This window comes from Somniosus microcephalus, chromosome 13 (genome assembly GCF_052327205.1).
Source record: "Somniosus microcephalus isolate GS21.2 chromosome 13, FLI_Smic_1.0, whole genome shotgun sequence".
NCBI lineage: Eukaryota > Metazoa > Chordata > Chondrichthyes > Squaliformes > Somniosidae > Somniosus > Somniosus microcephalus.
Window position 1 is genome coordinate 88,080,700 of NC_140999.1, and position 19,907 is coordinate 88,100,606.

Sequence of the window (19,907 nt, forward strand, 5' to 3'; positions counted from 1 at the left end):
GAGAGAGTGTGAAAGAGAGAGACCAGGGTTACTGAATGGAGAGAGTGAGTGAGAGAGAGAGAGAGAGGGAGAGAGAGAGAGAGACCAGGGATACTGAATGAAGAGAGAGATACCAGCGCTACTGAATGGAGAGAGTGAGAGAGAGAGAGAGAGAGAGAGAGAGAGAGAGAGAGAGAGAGAGAGACCAGGGTTTCTGAATGGAGAGATTGAGAGAGAGAGAGAGAGAGAGAGAGACCAGCGCTACTTAATGGAGATAGTGTGTGAGAGAGAGAGACATGGGATACTGAATAGAGAGAGTGAGAGAGAGAGAGAGAGAGAGAGAGGGAGACAGAGACCAGGGATACTGAATGGAGAGAGTCAATGAGTTGGAGAGAGAGAGAGAGAGGGAGAGAGATGGTTACTGAATGGAGAGAGTGAGTGAGAGAGAGAGAGACCAGGGCTACTGAATGGAGAGACTGAGTGAGAGAGAGAGAGAGAGAGAGAGAGTGACCAGGGCTACTGAATGGAGAGAGTGAGAGAGAGAGAGAGAGAGAGGGGGAGACAGACCAGGGACACTGAATGGTGAGAGTGGGAGAGAGAGAGACCAGGGTGACTGAATGGAGAGAGTGAGAGAGAGAGTGAGGGAGAGAAACCAGGGTTACTGAATAGAGAGTGTGAGTGAGAGAGAGAGAGAGTGAGAGCAGTGCCACTGAATGGAGAGAGAGAGAGAGAGAGAGAGAGAGAGAGAGAGAGAGAGAGAGAGACCAGCGCTACTTAATGGAGAGAGTGTGTGAGAGAGATAGAGAGAGACCAGGGATACTGAATGGAGAGAGTGAGTGGCTGTGAATGAACCGAAAGAGAAAGGAAGAAGGGCTTTCTATGCCATTAAAAAATCAATCCAAATAGAAATCCCAATTAGCATTTGGCTCAAAATTTTCAAATCAGTAATTGAACCAATTGCACTCTATGGCAGTGAGGTGTGGGGACCGCTAACACAACAAGAATTTGCAAAATGGGACAAACATCCAATTGAGATCCTACATGCAGAATTCGGTAAAAGTATCCTCCGGACTCAAAGGAAAACCGTAAACAATGCATGCAGGGCAGAACTAGGCCAATATCCATTAATAATTACTATCCAAAAAAGAGCCACCAAATTTTGGAAACACCTAAAAATGAGCAACCCCCACTGCTATCATTACAAAGCCCTGAAATGCCAAGAGATGACCATAAAGAAGAATACCCTCAGTCAACTAGTCCTGGGACTCAGTGAAGTAACTACTAACACTACTAACAATAACCAGCCCCAGGACAGTGACATCGTAGCACAGAGAATTCAACCCAACACAATTGTCACTAAGCAAAAGGAAAAATATCTGTCATATTGGGCAGAAACAACAAAAACCCAAAACAAACTCAATTGCTACTTGGCCCTAAACAGACAATACAACATGGCTGAATACCTGACCACGGCAAAAGATGGCAAATTGAGAAAAACCTTGACTATGTACAGACTTAGTGAGCATAGCCTGGCCATCAAAAAAGGCAGACACAGACAGACCTGGCTGACAAGAGAGAACAGGATATGCTCTCACTGCAGTCAGGGAGTGGTGGAGACAGAGATGCACTTCCTCACAGCTTGTGGAAAATATCAGTGCATAAGGGAGAATTTCTACCCGAAACTCACAAAAATATGCCCTGAATTCAGAAATTTGAATGACGACCAAAAACTCCCATACCTACTAGGGGAACAGAGAAATTGTGTAACCTTAGCGGCACACTATGTTACAGCTTGCCATAAACAGAGGGACAACCATTAAATCTAAGAAAAGAGTATATACAAATTATATGAATGTATATTTATACACTCAGGGATATATCTGTTTATACACTGTATGGATAGATCTGCGTTTATGCGTTCAACCATAAATGTTTTTCGATGCTTTGGCAACATAAGATGTACCTTGTCATGCCAATAAAGCGATTTGAATTGAATTGAATTGAGTGAGTGAGTGAGAGAGGGAGAGAGACCAGGGCTACTGAATGGAGAGACTGAGTGAGAGAGAGAGAGAGAGAGAGAGACCAGGGCTACTGAATGGAGAGAGTGAGAGAGAGAGAGAGAGAGAGGGGGAGACAGACCAGGGACACTGAATGGTGAGAGTGGGAGAGAGACCAGGGTGACTGAATGGAGAGAGTGAGAGAGAGAGTGAGGGAGAGAAACCAGGGTTACTGAATAGAGAGTGTGAGTGAGAGAGAGAGAGTGAGAGCAGTGCTACTGAATGGAGAGAGAGAGAGAGAGAGAGAGAGAGACCAGCGCTACTTAATGGAGAGAGTGTGTGAGAGAGATAGAGAGAGACCAGGGATACTGAATGGAGAGAGTGAGTGGCTGTGAATGAACTGAAAGAGAAAGGAAGAAGGGCTTTCTATGCCATTAAAAAATCAATCCAAATAGAAATCCCAATTAGCATTTGGCTCAAAATTTTCAAATCAGTAATTGAACCAATTGCACTCTATGGCAGTGAGGTGTGGGGACCGCTAACACAACAAGAATTTGCAAAATGGGACAAACATCCAATTGAGATCCTACATGCAGAATTCTGTAAAAGTATCCTCCGGACTCAAAGGAAAACCGTAAACAATGCATGCAGGGCAGAACTAGGCCAATATCCACTAATAATTACTATCCAAAAAAGAGCCACCAAATTTTGGAAACATCTAAAAATGAGCAACCCCCACTGCTATCATTATGAAGCCCTGAAATGCCAAGAGATGACCATAAAGAAGAATACCCTCAGTCAACTAGTCCTGGGACTCAGTGAAGTAACTACTAACACTACTAACAATAACCAGCCCCAGGACAGTGACATCGTAGCACAGAGAATTCGACCCAACACAATTGTCACTAAGCAAAAGGAAAAATATCTGTCATATTGGGCAGAAACAACAAAAACCCAAAACAAACTCAATTGTTACTTGGCCCTAAACAGACAATACAACATGGCTGAATACCTGACCATGGTAAAGGATAGCAAACTGAGAAAAACCTTGACAATGTACAGACTTAGTGAACATAGCCTGGTCATCGAAAAAGGCAGACACAGGCAGACCTGGCTGCCAAGAGAGGACAGGATATGCTCTCACTGCAGTCAGGGAGTGGTGGAGACAGAGATGCACTTCCTCACAGCTTGTGGAAAATATCAGGGCATCAGGGAGAATTTCTACACAAAATTCACAAAAATATGCCCTGAATTCAGAAATTTGAATGACGACCAAAAACTCCCATACCTACTAGGGGAACAGAGAAATTGTGTAACCTTAGCGGCACACTATGTTACAGCTTGCCATAAACAGAGGGACAACCATTAAATCTAAGAAAAGAGTATATACAAATTATATGAATGTATATTTATACACTCAGGGATATATCTGTTTATACACTGTATGGATAGATCTGCGTTTATGTGTTCAACCATAAATGTTTTTCGATGCTTTGGCAACATAAGATGTACCTTGTCATGCCAATAAAGCGATTTGAATTTGAATTTGAATGGAGAGAGTGAATGAGAGAGAGAGAGAGAGACAGGGAGAGTGTCCAGGGATACTGAATGGTGAGAGTGGGAGAGAGTGAGTGAAAGAGAGAGACCAGGGTTACTGAATGGGGGGAGTGGGAGAGAGAGAGGGAGACCAGGGCTACTGAATGGAGTGAGTGAGAGAGAGAGAGAGAGAGAGAGAGAGAAAGAGAGAGACCAGGGTTACTGAATGGAGAGAGTGAGAGAGGGAGAGAGAGATAGACCAGCGTTACTGAATGGAGAGAGTGCGTGAGAGAGACCAGTGCTACTTAATGGAGAGAGAGAGAGAGACCAGTGATACTGAATGGAGAGAGTGAGTGAGTGAGAGAGAGAGAGAGAGAGCAGGGCTACAGAATGGAGAGAGTGGGGGAGAGAGAGAGAGAGAGAGAGCAGGGATACTGAATGGTGTGAGTGAGTGTGAGAGAGAGAGAGAGGGAGAGCAGGGATACTGAATGGTGTGAGTGAGTGTGAGAGAGAGAGCGAGACTAGGGTTACTGAATGGTGAGAGTGGGAGAGAGAGAGAGAGACCAGGGATACTGAATGGTGTGACTGAGAGAGAGAGAGAAAGAAAGAGAGCCAGACCAGGGCTACTAAATGGTGAGAGTGGGAGAAAGGGAGAGAGACCAGGGATACTGAATGGTGTGACTGAGAGAGAGAGAAAGAAAGAGAGCCAGACGAGGGCTACTGAATGGTGAGAGTGGGAGAAAGGGAGAGAGACCAGGGATACTGAATGGAGAGAGTGGGAGAGAGAGAAAGAGAGAGAGACCAGTGCTACTTAATGGAGAGAGTGTGAGAGAGAGTGAGAGACACCAGGGGTACTGAAAGGAGAGTGTGAGTGAGTGAGAGAGAGAGGAGAGGGAGGCCAGGGATACTGAATGATGAGAGTGGGAGAGAGAGAGAGACCAGGGCTACTGAATGGAGAGAGAGAGAGAGAGAGAGAGAGAGGGGCCAGGGATACTGAATGGAGAGAGTGAGTGTGAGAGAGTGAGTGTGAGAGAGGGAGAGAGAGACAGACCAGGGATACTGAATGGTGAATATAGGAGGTAGAGAGAGCAATAGACAGAGAGAGATAGTGAGTGGCAAGAGAGACCAGGGCTACTGAATAGAGAGAGTGAGAGAGAGAGCGAGTAAGAGAGAGAGAGAGTAGGGATACTGAATGGAGAGAGTGAGTGAGTGTGTGAGAGAGAGAGAGAGAGAGAGAGAAAATGTTTGACACCTACAGAATGTTGGAAAATTGTACTTTTTGTTATGTAAGCTTTGGCAATATGGTTCCCTGTAAACTTTCATGCCAATAAAGCATTTGAATTGAATTGAAATTGAATTGAATTGAGAGACCAGGGCTACTGAATGGAGAGAGAGAGTGAGTGGGAGAGACAGACCAGTGATACTGAACGGAGTGAGTGAGAGAGAGAGGGAGAGAGAGAGAGCAGGGATACTGAATGGAGAGTGTCAGTGAGTGAGAGTGAGAGAGAGAGAGAGAGAGAGAGGGGGACCAGGGCTATTGAATGGTGAGAATGTGAGAGGGAGAGAGAGAGGGAGAGACCAGGGATACTGTATGTTGTGAGTGGGAGAGAAAGAGAGAGAGATTGAGGGAGAGGGAATAGGGTTACTGAATGGAGAGAGTGAGTGAGAGAGAGGAAGAGAGAGAGAGAGACCGACCAGGGATAGTGAATGGTAAGTGTGAGTCAGAGAGAGAGAGCGAGAGACCAGGGATACTGAATAGAGAGTGTGAATGGGAGAGAGGGACAGACCAGGGATACTGCATAGAGAGAGTGAGTGGGAGAGAGAGAGAGAGACAGAGACCAGGGATACTGAATGGAGAGAGTGAATGAGTGAGAGAGAGAGGGAGACCAGGGATACTGAATGGTGAGAGCGGGGGAGAGAGAGAGAGAGACTAGGGATACAGAATGGAGAGAGAGAGATAGAGAGAGCAGGGATACTGAAAGGAGAGTGTGTGTGAGAGAGAGTGAGAGACCAGGGCTACTGAATGGTGTGAGTGGGAGAGAGATAGTGAGAGGGCGAGGGAGCAGGATTACTGATTGGAGAGAGTGAGTGAGAGAGTGAGAGACCAGGGCTACTGAATAGAGAGAGTGAGTGAGAGAGAGGCAGAGACCAGGGATACTGAATGGAGAGAGTGAGTGAGAGAGAGAGAGACCAGGGCTACTGAATAGAGAGAGTGAGTGAGAGAGAGAGAGAGAGAGAGCGACCAGGGATACTGACTGGTGAGAGTGGGAGAGAGAGAGAGAGAGACCAGGGATACTGAATGGAGAGAGTGAGTGAGAGAGAGAGAGACCAGGGCTACTGAATAGAGAGAGTGAGTGAGAGTGAGAGAGAGAGAGAGAGAGAGAGAGAGAGAGCGACCAGGGATACTGACTGGTGAGAGTGGGAGAGAGAGAGAGAGAGACCAGGGATACTGAATGGAGAGAGTGAGTGAGAGAGAGAGAGAGACCAGGGATACAGAATGGTGAGAGTAGGAGAGAGAGAGAGAGACCAGGGATACTGAATGGAGAGAGTGAGTGAGTGAGTGAGAGAGAGAGGGAGAGAGACCAGGGATACAGAATGGTGAGAGTGGGAGAGAGAGAGAGAGAGACCAGGGATACTGAATGGAGAGAGTGAGTGAGAGAGAGAGAGAGAGTGAGAGAGAGAGACCAGGGATACAGAATGGTGAGAGTGGGAGAGAGAGAGAGAGACCAGGGATACTGAATGGAGAGAGTGAGTGAGTGAGTGAGAGAGAGAGGGAGAGAGACCAGGGATACAGAATGGTGAGAGTGGGAGAGAGAGAGAGAGACCAGGGATACTGAATGGAGAGAGTGAGTGAGAGAGAGAGAGAGAGGGAGAGAGAGAGACCAGGGATACAGAATGGTGAGAGTGGGAGAGAGAGAGAGAGACCAGGGATACTGAATGGAGAGAGTGAGTGAGAGAGAGAGAGAGAGAGAGAGAGAGAGAGAGAGAGACCAGCGCTACTTAATGGAGAGAGTGTGAGAGAGAGAGAGATACCAGGGATACTGAACGGAGAGAGTGAGAGAGAGGGAGAGAGAGAGAGACCAGGGTTACTGAATGGTGAGATTGAGTGAGAGAGAGAGAGAGTGAGGGAGAGGGACCAGGGTTACTGAATGGAGAGTGAGAGAGAGTGAGAGAGCAGGGCTACTGAATGGAGATAGTGAGTGAGTGAGAGAGAGAGAGGGACCAGGGATACAGAATGGCGAGAGTGAGTGAGAGAGAGGGAGAGAAAGGGAGGGACCATGGTCATTGAATGGAGAGAGTGAATGTGAGAGAGATAGATAGATAGATAGAGAGAGAGAGACCAGGGTTACTGAATGGAGAGAGTGGGAGAGAGAGAGAGAGAGAGAGAGCGAGAGCGAGACCAGGACTACTGAATGGTGAGAGTGGTAGAGAGAGAGAGAGAGGCCAGGGATACTGAATGGTGTGAGTGAGTGAGAGAGGGAGCAGGGTTACTGAATGGAGAGAGTGAGTGTGAGAGAGAGAGAGAGAGAGAGAGAGAGAGAGAGAGAGAGACCAAGAATACTGAATGGAGAGAGAGAGAGAGAGAGAGACCAGGGCTACTGAATGGAGAGAGAGAGAGCACGAGAAAGAGTGAGGGAGAGAGAGAGGGAGAGACCAGGGATACAGAATGGTGAGAGTGTGAGAGAGAGAGAGAGACCAGGGATACTGAATGGAGAGAGTGAGTGAGTGAGAGAGAGGGAGAGAGAGAGACCAGGGATACTGAATGGAGAGAGTGAGTGAGTGAGTGAGAGAGAGAGAGGGAGAGAGAGAGACCAGGGATACAGAATGGTGAGAGTGAGAGAGAGAGAGACCAGGGATACTGAATGGAGAGAGTGAGTGAGTGAGTGAGAGAGAGAGAGAGAGAGATGGAGGGAGTCCAGGGATACTGACTGGTGAGAGTGGGAGAGAGAGAAAGCAGGGATACTGAACGGAGAGAGTGAGAGAGAGAGAGAGAGACGGAGAGAGAGAGAGAGAGACCAGGGTTACTGAATGGTGAGATTGAGTGAGAGAGAGAGAGTGAGAGAGCAGGGCTACTGAATGGAGATAGTGAGTGAGTGAGAGAGAGAGAGGGACCAGGGATACAGAATGGCGAGAGTGAGTGAGAGAGAGGGAGAGAAATGGAGGGACCATGGTCATTGAATGGAGAGAGTGAATGTGAGAGAGATAGATAGATAGAGAGAGAGAGAGAGACCAGGGTTACTGAATGGAGAGAGTGGGAGAGAGAGAGAGAAAGAGCGAGAGCGAGACCAGGACTACTGAATGGTGAGAGTGGTAGAGAGAGAGAGGCCAGGGATACTGAATGGTGTGAGTGAGTGAGTGAGAGAGAGAGAGAGAGAGAGAGAGAGAGAGAGAGAGAGACCAGGGTTACTGAATGGAGAGAGTGGGAGAGAGAGAGCGAGAGCGAGGCCAGGACTACTGAATGGTGAGAGTGGTAGAGAGAGAGGGGCCAGGGATACTGAATGGTGTGAGTGAGTGAGAGAGAGAGAGAGAGAGAGAGAGAGAGGGAGAGGGAGAGGGAGTAGGGTTACTGAATGGAGAGTGTGAGAGAGAGAGAGAGAGACCAGGGCTACTGAATGGAGAGAGAGAGAGAGAGAGAGAGAGAGAGAGAGAGAGATGTGGTGTATGTAACCTGTTCCACCTTAAGAGATGTACTACTTTCTCTGGCTGCTGTATACGTAACACCGGTGGTGACCACCGGTATATAAGCACTGTGTAGTAAGATTGTATTTCAGATAGTCCTGACCTCCAACCAGTAAAGACCTGTTGAACTTTAATCTTGTAGCCTGTGTGTTATTAATTACAACTAGAACACACAGACTTTACAGTGGCGACGAGTCAGATTCATACCCTGCGGCAGTTATATCCACGGCGGCTTCGTCCACAGAACAGACGTCGAAGAGAGGTTTCCACCCTCATCACCCTGCTGGAAGACACGTCGCGCGGCAGACATCGAGAAACCAGGTGCAGAAGACATCCTGAACTTGAAGTCTCCATCAGCGGCTGTCAGCTATCTTCTTTCTACCTCGGTAGTGGGTAAGCCAGGCAGCGACGCGACCAGAAATTCGGCCACGTTGGCTGTACAGACGGGGAGGGAAGACGGAGGAATAAGGGCGGTGAGATCGATCGCGACCGGAGATAAGGGCCGGGCCGCATTCGGGCTAAAAAGGCGCAGCGTCTGGGGGCAACTGAAGGCGCGAGAGCCGCGGTGAAGCGGAGACAGCGTCGGGGGAAGGGTGAAGACCGCCAAGTGCGGGAAAACCGCCATTTTGTAGGCGGAGGACGAAGACAAGAGCGCGGAAGCCGCCATCTTGGATAAAAATAAAAATAAATTAAATTGCAACGATGCCTAAACATGGGAACGTTAATACCTTTGATAGCGACATTGAAGATTGGGCTATGTATGTAGAACGCATACAAAATTATTGTAAAGCAAATAAAATCCCAGATGCAGAGAAAGCACTAACATTATTAAACTTAATGGGTGCAAAGACATACGGGCAATTGAAACACCTTGTATCACCAGATGAACCGGCGGATAAGACGTTCGAGGAGATTGTTACTGTCCTGAAAAATCACCTAAACCCCACGCCGCTGATGCTAGCGGAACGATTTAAATTTTACAGCAGAAGGCAGCTGAAGGATGAAAGCAATGCTGAATATTTAATGGAATTGCGTAAGCTAGCAAAGTACTGTCAATTCGGAACGAGATTGACAGAGGCGCTACGAGATAAATTTGTGTGTGGTTTATTAAAAGAAGATACACAAAAGCGATTGCTCGAGGAGAATGAGCTGACGCTTGAGAAAGCGGTCACTATGGCAGCAGCACACAAAGCCGCAGTGAGAGGCACGGCAGTAATGCAGCTATGGTCACCGGAACTCAGTACAAATAAATTGGGTTTGAGTACTGTAAAATGTTATTGTTGCGGAAAGACAACGCACGATCAGAACCAGTGTTGATTTAAAAACCAAGAATGCAGAACGTGTGGCAGGCTTGGCCACATAGCTAAAGTATGCCGGTCAGGAAAGAAGACCAGCAACAAAAAGTCACCGCAAGGAAAATACATAAAGGTACACAAGGTGACAAAGAACAGTTCGACCGAACAGAAGTCAGATTCAGACGCTAGCAGTAATGAACTGGGTAGCTTAAGAGTACACAACGTTGGTAAGGATGCAGATCTCCAGACAATTTGGGTCACCCTTCAGATAGCAGGAGTCCAAGTAAAGATGGAATTGGACACTGGATCGGCATTGACGGTCATGAATAAGAAAGATTACAAAAGGTTATTCCAACATATTCCCCTACGGGATACGGAGATTATATTGAAAACATACACGGGGCAAAGAGTGTACCCCGTCGGAAAGATAGAGGTAAAAGTGGTCCACAAGGGCGAAGAAAGCCAAGTAATGGACTTATATGTGCTACCTGAAGGAGGTCCACCACTACTAGGACGGGAGTGGATTAGGAAAATGAATATGGACTAGCACTCCTTGAAGGCACTAACGGTAGATTCCGGGGAAACAGATGTCAAACCTAAACGATTGTCCAGAATATTGGATGATGCTAAAGAGGTGTTCCAGCAGGGACTGGGAACACTGAGAGGAATTACGGCAAACATCAAGATTGATGAACATGCACAACCAAAATTTTTTAAAGCCAGCCCGGTACCCTATGCAATACGACCTACTGTAGAAGCGGAACTGGAAGTGCTAGAACGTTCAGGTGTACTGTCTAAGGTAGATTGGAGTGAGTGGGCTACGCCCATTGTTCCCGTTATGAAACGTCCTTCGAGCAACAAGCCAGGAGAACCAGGGAAGGTTCGCATCTGTGGAGATTTCAAAATCACCGTTAATCCGGTGCTTCACACGGTGCAGTATCCGCTTCCGCGGATTGAGGATATTTTTGCTTCATTGTCTGGCGGGAAACACTTCACCAAGATAGACCTGGCGCAGGCGTACTTGCAGATGGAGGTTGAAGAAGAGTCACGCCAATACCTCACGATCAACACGCATCGAGGTCTGTACCGGTATAATAGACTGGTTTTTGGAGTGGCATCGGCTCCAGCAATTTGGCAGAGGGCCATGGAGCAGGTATTACAGGGAATTCCAGGCACACAATGTTACCTGGACGATATTCTGATTACAGGTGATGGTGATGAAGAACACCTCGCAAACTTGGAACTGGTGCTCAACAGACTGAAAGAGTATGGACTTAGAGTTAATCGGCAGAAATGCGAGTTCTTCCAGAAGCGGATCTCGTACTGTGGTCATGTCATTGACCGGGAGGGGCTTCATAAGTCTCCTGACAAGATAGAGGCAGTTGTAAAGGCTCCCGCTCCGGATAATGTCTCTCAGTTGAGGTCGTTTCTAGGATTGATTAACTATTACCATAAATTTCTACCAAATCTATCCACGGTACTGCACCCGCTAAACGCTCTTTTACAGAAGGGGGTACCATGGGAATGGAGCGAAAACTGTAAGAAGGCATTTCGCAAAAGCAAAGAATTGATCACCTCAGAGGAAGTGTTGGCTCACTTCAACCCGACACTGCCTATTCGGTTGGCTTGTGATGCTTCTCCATATGGTATTGGGGCAGTACTCTCACACAAGTTGCCAAATGGCACGGAAAGGCCAGTCGCGTTTGCATCCAGATCATTGACCTCCGCTGAGCGCAACTATGCGCAGATCGATAGGGAGGCTCTCAGCCTTGTATGGGGAGTGAAGAAGTTTAATCATTACCTGCAGGGCCAAAAATTCACACTTCTGACAGACCATCAGCCGTTGGTATCCATTTTTAACCCTAAGAAGGGTGTTTCAGTGATGACAGCACAGCGTCTCCAGAGATGGTCCCTTTTCCTAGGGGCACATCAATATCAAATAGAATTCAAAGGTACGAAGCAGCATGGCAATGCTGATGGGCTGTCGCGCCTGCCACTACCTGAAGAAGAAGAAACGACAAAAGTTGACCCTGTTGAGTTATTTCATTCGACCATCATCGAGTGTTTACCAGTCACCAATGCAAGTATTGAAAGAGAAACCAGGAACGACCCGACACTGTCCAGAGTCTACGAGGTGACAGTGAAAGGATGGCCAACACGTGGTGATCCTCTGTTACCGGCATTCTCGGCAAGGCGAGACCAGCTGTCCATCTGCCATGGTACTTTGATGTACGGGACAAGAGTGATTATTCCTCCCAAGTTAAGGGAAAGAGTTCTAAAAGAACTGCATGAAGGTCATCTGGGGGGAGTTAAGATGAAAAGTCTTGCTAGGGCTTATGTATGGTGGCCGGGTATTGACCAACAGATAGAGGAGTTGACGAAAAGCTGCGCTGGGTGCCAAAAAGTGCAAACTGCACCTCCGATCGCACCACTACACCCATGGGAATGGCCTTCAGCCCCATGGCAATGCGTACATATTGACTTTGCTGGTCCATTCATGGACTCCATGTTCCTAATTGCGGTGGACGCACATTCCAAATGGCCAGAAGTGATCAAGATGAATACCACTACTTCAGAAAAGACAATTGCGGTGTTAAGAACAATATTCGCAAGGAACGGATTGCCAGAACAGATCTGTTCGGACAACGGACCACAGTTCGTGTCGGAAGAATTCCAAAAATTCTTAAAGAAGAATGGGGTGAAACATTATACCTCTGCCCCATATCATCCGGCGACAAACGGGTTGGCCGAGAGATTTGTCCAAACATTCAAAAAGGCAATAAAGGCCAGGAACGATGACCAGATTCCGCTACAGCACAAGGTGGACAATTTCCTAATGGCGTATCGAAACGCCGCTCATGCAGTGACTAACCAAAGTCCTGCCATGATGTTTTATAACAGGAGGTTGCGGTCCAGGTTGGACTTGTTAAAACCAAATGTGCGGAGGGAAGTGGAAAACAAACAGTTCCGGCATATTAATAACAAGTCCACTCGAAGTTTTGAAGTAGGACAACCAGTGTTGGCAAGGGGCTATGGAAACGAAAAATGGCAGCCCGGAACAATTCGGGCCAGACAAGGACCTCTGATGTACACAGTAGATATTGGTAACAATGCGATAAGGCGTCATGCGGATCAACTGGTGGAATCAAGAGCAAGGGTCGAACCCATGGTTGCGACAGAGACAACTGTGGAAGACGTTAATGAACCTGAAGCATCTACCTCGGCAGGGACTGTACCTGATGATGACGTCCAATACATAGGAAACCAACAAGCAGAGTCACCTCAGCAACAAGAATCAGAGACCACTGAAAGGCGTTATCCAGACCGAATCAGAAGGCCTCCTGAGAGACTGAACCTTTGAACTGTTTATACCTGAAGTTATATATGTATATATGTTATGTTAAATGGGGATATGACTATTAAGCTAAAAAGGGAGGATTGTGGTGTATGTAACCTGTTCCACCTTAAGAGCACTTAAGCCTGTTCCACCTTAAGAGATGTACTACTTTCTCTGGCTGCTGTATACGTAATACCGGTGGTGACCACCGGTATATAAGCACTGTGTAGTAAGATTGTATTTCAGATAGTCCTGACCTCCAACCAGTAAAGACCTGTTGAACTTTAATCTTGTAGCCTGTGTGTTATTAATTACAACTAGAACACACAGACTACAAGAGAGAGTGAGGGACAAGGACCAGGGTTACTGAATGGAAAGAGTGAGAGAGAGAGAGAGAGAGAGAGAGAGAGAGAGAGAGAGACCAGGGATACTGAATGCAGTGAGTGAGAGAGAGAGAGAGAGAGAGAGAGAGAGAGACCAGGGCTGCTGAATGGAGAGAGTGAGAGAGAGAGGGAGGCCAGGGATACCGAATGGAGAGAGAGTGAGAGAGAAAGAGAAAGAGAGGGCTACTTAATGGAGAGAGAAGATCATGTTGCCAAGGCGCATCATTTGGATAATGAAGAGCAAGGAGCCAAGGATCGATGCTTTGGCGTGGATATGGGAAGGGACGCCATTGCTAATTAAGTGCTGGTATGTAATAGTGGAAGTGTGCAAGGGCAGTCCCATGGAGTTTAGCGATGAGGTGACATTAGATAAGGATGGTGAGGTTGACCTTGCTCAATGACGTGGAAAGGTTTAATTGTCAGGGCTATATCATGGTACAGCTGTCAGCTCTCTCATGTTGTGAGCTAACTCAAGGTGCTGAATGGAGCAGCTGTGCATAATTTGACCTCAGGCAATCCACACTGTCTGTTATTTTCAGAAAATGATGGCGCTCCCCATGGTTAACAACATGTACCCAACAAGGGAGGATTTGCTACTGGATCTAGTAATGGGGAATGAACCAGAGCAGATATGATAAGTTAAAATAGGGGAACATCTGGACAATAGTGACCATAATATAACACGGTTTATGTGATAATAATTGAGAAGGACATAATCATGACAAAGACCAGGGTAAATAGATTGGAGGAAAGCCTATTTTGAGGGGCTGAGAATAAAACTTGGGAAAATAAAATGGGAACAATATTGGCAAACCATGATGTAGAACAGCAGTGGGAAACATTTAAAACGGTGCTCAACAGAGTTCAGCAAAAATATATTCCGCTAAAAAACAAGAACAAACTAAACACTAATAAGACACCATGGATGAATAAAGACATGAGGGTAAGAAAAGAGGCATACACTAAGTACATGGACAGTAGGGGAGAATATGACAAGGAAGAATACAAAGAGATTAAGAGAAAAATCAAATAACAACAACTTGTATTTATATAGCACCTTTAACATAGTAAAACTTCCCAAGGTGCTTCACAGGAGTATTATAAGACAAAAAATGACACCAAGCCAGATAAGGAGAAATTAGGGCAGGTGACCAAAAGCTTGGTCAAAGAGGTAGGTTTTAAGGAGTGTCCTAAAGAAGGAAAGAGAGGTAGAGAGATGGAGAGGTTTAGGCAGGGAATTCCAGAGCTTAGGGCCTAGGCAACAGAAGACATGGCCACCAATGGTTGAGCGATTATAATCAGGGATGCCCAAGAGGGCAGAGTTAGAGGAGTGCAGATATCTCGAGGGGTTGTGAGGCTGGAGGAGATTACAGAGATGGGGAGGGGCGAGGCCATGGAGGGATTTGAAAACAAGGATGAGAATTTTGAATTTTTCTATTTTCTCCTTTAGTCGGGATTCCGTTACTTTTCCTACCACCGATGTTAAGTTGACTGGTCTAAAGTTCCCTGGATATGAACTATCTCCCTTCTTAAAGATAGGTATTATGTTAGTTATTTGCCAGTCCTCTGGCACTACACCTTTTTCTAATGAATTATTAAATACATGTAATAGTGCCTCTGCTATTAGGCAAAGAGGAACTATGAAATTAAATTATCAAGGACCATAAGAACATAAGAAATAGGAGCAGGAGTAGGCCAATCGGCCCCTCGAGCCTGCTCCGCCATTCAATAAGATCATGGCTGATCTGATCCTAACTGTAAGATTCGAAATTTTCAGCAATAATCACGCAAGAAAACAGGAAAAAAATAAGACAGTTTATTGACCAAAGTAAGCTTGCACAGAAAAACCTTTGATAAAGGGGCATACAAAATGGCCGCCGGGCCTCGTGATCAGTTTCTGGACCATTTGATTTCTGTTACTGCAAGCCAGACAGGCTTGTGGATTGAAGACAGTAAGCCAGCGAAAGCCAGTATCGGGAAACCGAAACTCAGGGAAACAGCATACATATTCAATGGATTCTAAGTACAGGACAGTTTCAGGCAAACAGGATGGGGCCCATCAAGATATGGGCGGACAATGCATGAACCCTTAAACCCATTTAATGTACAAAGGAAAAACCGTTTAACAGCCATCAAGGGAAATCTCCAGACCGATCAATACGCAAACCGAGTCACGGTGACAATGTAAAAGACATTAAAAGACATTATCGGCCAGGAAGGCCAGTTAAGTTATCACCGGCTCCCGTTACAAGACAAAGCGCCCCTGCAGAGATTTCTGCCCGCCAAAATATTACAAAGACTGGACTATGATCTGGCGGGAGATAAGGCTGGCCCAAAAGGGCATAAATATGGATTTTGAAAAGTCCATCAGCCCCCCCCCCTCTCTTCCACCTTGGTAGCTTCGGAATCGATAAAGACGCTTCAGACGGACAATTTCGGGAAAAGACAACGTGGTCGGTGTTCAGCCAGACAAGGCTCGGCCACGACGGGAAGACGACGAGGGTGGCCCGGGTGCTGTTGTCGGGAGATCATCGACGACCCAGGCCGAAGGAGAAAACACCCTCGGGAGAACCGACGATCCAGGTCGGATAAAAAGGACATTCCGAGCCTAGCCAGGCAGGGCCTCGACATGTGCATCCATCTCTTCAATATCACATTGGTGGCAGGGATTGCCCCATGAATACAAATCCACAACAGACTTGGTGGATTCCAGCCATGACGAGCGCTCACTGAGGCTGTGTCCACTGCCTCATCGCTTGAGAAAGAGAGAAAAACAAGCTGCGCCAGAAGTTTCCAAATCCACGTGACGACGGAAAGCTGTGTCAGAAAGGCTGCAAACCCCTCCTTTTGCGATTCTGATAGTGGTGAGCATGATCCCGAGTTCCTCAAGTCAAAACTTAGTTTAGGTATTAGGGGAGGGAGTAAGGTTAAATCGTAATGTGTTTCCCCTTTTACGACGTGCCGTGTGTTCCCCATTTCCATAGAGTCAAGTTCATAAATTTGTGCATGATTGTAGTTACTTTAATCTGTGCCTATGACATGTATTTTGTAATGCTTCAAACTGTTTAAAAATAAAAGCATCCATTCCGTGCTATTCAACCTGGTCTATTGAGTCCTTTCTCTGCACTACAGTTCTCTGCATCTAAGTCCAAGGTCTAGAACCGTAGGGGAGAGTGGGTCGAACCACTCAAGGGTAATTATTGCACAAAGCCTGGCAGGAGACCAGAACGAGCAAGAGAAACCCCCTACAGAAATGGCGACCGCGGCAGGACCTTGGCAGCAGGAAAGTAGTGTGTTAGATCAAGGTCTGAATAAACGAAATGTGATGGATGAAAGAATAGCGGATTATGTTTTTGGAAAAGTCAACCTCACAAAACAATGGATATCTGACCTATTAAGGGATAGGCGCCCGCTAGACGCAGCCATTAAGTGGACAGAGGGTAAAGAGCATAAGAAATCTGTAGAAAAGGCGGTCTGGCTGATGTGCTACAAGAAGCAAGTCCAGCTTTTGGACCAAGTCGTTGTTGCACAGACAGCCCAGATCAAAGGGTTGCTTACAGACGTAGAGGAAAAGGTTGCGGGAGGTCAAAAACTGATTGAATCGCTTAACGCGCTGAATCAGGAACGCCACTCCACAACTCGCTGCCACGAAACCCGGGTAGAGTATTTAAAATGTCAGGTCATTGAAGCCAAGGCCTGTGAAGGTAGAATGAGAGAAAGGTGTTTCCGTCTAGCTAAGCAAATAGAGACCCAAGAGGAAAAACTTCTGGGAGCCAGGGCAGCATATAAGATGGCCATGGAGGATAGATCTGAGAGCACCGACCACAGCGCTTGCCGCCGGGAGCAAGAGGACCTGAGAACGGCCCTAGCCAAGGCAAACGGGTTGGTGTGTCTCATAAACCCACCAGTGAGCCAGCTATTGCTAGCCAAGGAATCCAAAAGACCGATTCCACAAGAGATAGTTCAGGAACCAACCCCCGAACCCTCTGCGCCTCCTGCTTATGATGAGTCTTGGACTCCGGGAAAGGAAACGGAGACGGTAGATGAAGAGATTCTTGAGGTAGGGCAACACCAGATAGTAGAGTCGGGGCCGGCGCCGATGTGTCCAACTCGACACCGGAGGCTCGGTCCGAACGAAGACAATGGCGACGACGGACCCCTTGTGAATCAGATCATAATGCCCCACAGCGCACAACAGCTGAGGGCAATGATAAGTCACATCCCAAAACTCTCCGAGTCAGGAGATCCCTCCGTCCATTTTAGGGACGTGGAGCAGACCGCAGCAGTTAATGACTGCGACGGGGTTGAACAGTCTAAGATGCTGCTGTTCTCCCTGGACAGCTCGCTCCTCCAGTGTCTCCCTGATGAGAGCAAGAGAGGGCACAGGGAATATGAGTTGTTACGGGACGAGATCCTGGAGATTATAGGAGAGGGTGACGGAACTCCGTTCCTCCGTTTAGAAAAGACAGTGCAGCTAGAAGGAGAACCCCCACGGGTTTTCGCCGGAAGGTTGTGGCCCGTGTATCGGCGCAGCTGCCCGGGAGGACCAGAACGGAACGCGCTAAATGATGAACAAAGGGCTCATTGGCTCCGGTGCCTGGTAGCAGGTTGCTTGCCAATAGTGAGGGAGCAGGCCAAAGCATGGTTTGACCCCACTAACGCCCGCTCCACGGAGGAACTAGTACTTGATCAGCTCACGATCAGTTACAGGAACAACAAGGGTAGGAAAACGCCTGCTTTAAAAGGAAAGGTACATGAGGCAAGGCCCGCAACTTCTGCTAAAAAAGAATGGCATCAGGAGGGGAATCACTCTCCCCAAGCCAAAAGCAGTTGTTACGGGTGTGGGAAGGAGGGTCATTGGCGCAAGGACTGTAGAAATCCATGGAAGGATAATAGAGGAAGATTCCCCGCAGCCCAAGCCCAGGCCCAGACCGTTGCCCCAGCACCAGCCCAAAACCCAACCGTAGCCCCTGCCCCAGCAACAGGAGGTGGTGCGGTTGTGGATCCCGCTACGATTGAGTCAATTTTAGAGACTATGCGGTCTCTAATGACCTCGCAGGGGAAGGTAGCAGTCGCCAACAGCCCTATCGCTCCCGAGACCCCAACCGAAGCACCTAAATGACTGACGCCTGCGCAGCCCGTCTACTTGTGTCCGCTCCGCTATGACGCCTGGAGAAGACCTGTGGTGGAAATGGAGGAGGAAAGGGAAAAGGGTAGTTACCTGTTGGATACGGGAGCTTCGTGCACCGTGATCCACACAGCTAGACCTTTTGCCTCACCTCTGTCCACCCAGGCTCCATTCTCAGTAGCGGGTTTCACAGGCAGAGAACAGGCTGGCGCGTACTCCATCCCGCTCTCCATTCATTTGGGAGCACTCCACACCACATGGACGTGTATCCTATTGAAGTGGAGTGAGGGGGGTGGGAAAGGCATTCTCGGGGCTGATTTCTTGGTGGAACACGGGATCCTCGTGGACCTGAGAAATCACTGTCTCTGGGGAGCCGAGAGCGGTTTAGGTAAGGTAGTCGTAATCCCAGGGAGGGAAGAAAAGGGGGCCCTGTGCACCATGAAGCCGTCAGGAGGTTACGATCTCGAGCTCATGGTAGCGAACGTCCCAACGGACTTGCAGGCGTGTGTGTCGGAAAATCTGACCGCGTTTGCCACCAAGCACGACTGTGGGAGAGTCACTGGGTTTGAAGTCAGCGTAGACGGGGACCCCATGATCCAACCCCAAAAGCAGTATAATTTCCCCAAGGAGGCAGAACCCGACATGGAGACCGCAATATCTTCATTGGTGCAGCAGGGCGTATTGAGACCAATAGCCACTCACGTGAACTCCCCCTTATGGCCGGTAAAGAAGCCGGACAATTCGTGGAGAGCCACGGTGGACTACAGAGTCCTCAATAGTAACATCCCAGCCTGCGCGCCCATGGTAGCAGCAGTTGCAGACCTAATAGGGAGTATTCCAGCATCGGCGACCACGTTCACGGTGCTGGATATCTCAAACGGTTTTTGGTCCATTCCGCTGCGGCGGGAGGATCAGTACAAGTTTGCCTTTACTTTCAAAGGGCAACAGTACACTTGGAACTGCTTGCCACAGGGTTTTCACAACAGCCCCAGCATTTTCCATCAATGCATGGCGGGGAGTTTAAAAGAATTTAGCCAGCCCAACCAGATAGTACAGTATGTGGACGACTTACTCCTGTTCACGGACACAAGGGAGGAGCACGGCCCACTATTAGACGAATTATTGGAGCTGTTAGAAAGGAAGGGTTTCAAAGTAAACCCAAAGAAAGCACAGATCGGCCAGCAGGAAGTCAAATTCCTGGGTCTGGCCATCCGCGCTGGAGAAAGAGCCATAGATAAGGCCAGAAGGGAATCAGTACAAGATCTGCCGATCCCCAACACAGTAACGGGTGTAAGGTCCTTTTTGGGATTGACCGGGTACTGCAGAGATTTCATCGAGGACTATGCTGCCACAGCAGCCCCGCTACTCCGACTCTTACACAAGGGAATCGAGTGGTCTTGGGATGAGGGGTGCCAGGCAGCATTTGAGAAGTTGAAAAGAGATCTGCAGACCGCGCCAGCCCTAGGGGCCATAGATGAGGGAGAGGAGTTTTTCCTGGAGGTAGCCGCCAGTGGGGACAGCCTGAGCGCCGTGCTGCTCCAGGAGCGGCACGGCAAGCTGAGACCAGTAGTT

The 19,907-nt window shown here is 47.9% G+C and overlaps 1 protein-coding gene across 2 annotated transcripts in view; it reads right to left on the reverse strand.

Moving 5' to 3' along the window:
* The window catches only part of LOC147108474 (myosin light chain kinase 2, skeletal/cardiac muscle-like), a 949,466-nt gene that overhangs the window by 265,498 nt on the left and 664,061 nt on the right, over window positions 1-19,907 (reverse strand). The gene's annotated exons all lie outside the window — the stretch shown is intronic.